This window comes from Penaeus monodon, chromosome 23, assembly GCF_015228065.2.
Source record: "Penaeus monodon isolate SGIC_2016 chromosome 23, NSTDA_Pmon_1, whole genome shotgun sequence".
Classification (NCBI taxonomy): domain Eukaryota; kingdom Metazoa; phylum Arthropoda; class Malacostraca; order Decapoda; family Penaeidae; genus Penaeus; species Penaeus monodon.
This window is the reverse complement of record NC_051408.1, coordinates 34158591-34159657: the sequence shown is the minus strand read 5'-3', so window position 1 is coordinate 34159657 and position 1067 is coordinate 34158591. Positions and strand designations below refer to the sequence as shown.

At 40.4% G+C, this 1067-nt stretch overlaps 1 protein-coding gene across 1 annotated transcript in view; it reads left to right on the top strand.

Moving 5' to 3' along the window:
• LOC119588218 (carcinine transporter-like) overlaps positions 1–1067 on the top strand; it is a 19073-nt gene that overhangs the window by 15555 nt on the left and 2451 nt on the right. The gene's annotated exons all lie outside the window — the stretch shown is intronic.

Here is a 1067-nt window from a genome sequence, read left to right as displayed (position 1 = left end):
TGAAATTAAAACCCGATGCATTACCCTCCTTTATAACTCGCAGTAACCGTTTGTAGGACTGATAAAGAATATTGCATTTTTCATGGGATTTTCTAAGATAATTTTAAGTGCTCCTGTCTTTATTCCACAGTATATCTCTATTTGGTTCTTTTACTGGTAGTATTTGAAATCTACAAATGATCTGCCATCCTTCGTCATAATTGTCATTTCTTCAACAGCACTGACACACGTTATTTTTAATGAATTTAATCACCGTGTGGGTATCCCAGTAAACTGTTGCGTGATAACGTTTTCTTTAGCGATAAAAACTCATTTGTCCCGGATGAATCGATGTGTCGAAGCGCCATGTATTTTTCTCTAGAAATATATTTTCACAATCCCCTCCACATGAAAATAAGAATATAAATAAAGATATATAACTGTTTAGGTGACCACAGCATTTTAAACAAAACGTCTGCGATGAATTGCCAACCTGTTATAAGTATAGGTAGCTATATATTTATTTTGAGAATCTTGCTAAACTCCTGTACACTCGTTTTGAATTTTAACAATATATACACAATACCGTTATGTACATGTTCTTGACACATGCATGGTGATAACATATATCACTAATAAAGTCTTCATCGAGACGATCCACTGTCACTGCGCGTACAGAACAACATATGGGGCCCTTTTCAAGACTGTCTTTGTGCTGATATTTAACTTTCACACTGATTAGGCAATATGTGGTTATGTTCTATATTACACCACTGCCTGAACACCCACACGCGCGGCCAAGCACTCTGCACACGCATCTGCACGCCATACATAACACAGGTCAGCAGGAGCAACAGCTAGCAATATAAGTCCAGCACCTGCACGCCGACGCAGTTGCCAGCCACTGAGTCCCTAGCACCACTAGCGGCCTACACTGCATTAACAACAGCGAAACCCTAACCCACGCTCACACACACAACCAAATCAGACTTGGGCGCCCGTGGGCCGTTCTGTCGTCCATGTGCATGCTTGTTATATTTTCATACTGAGGGCATGGTGTGGTTAGTTTTCTTACACCTTGCCTGACA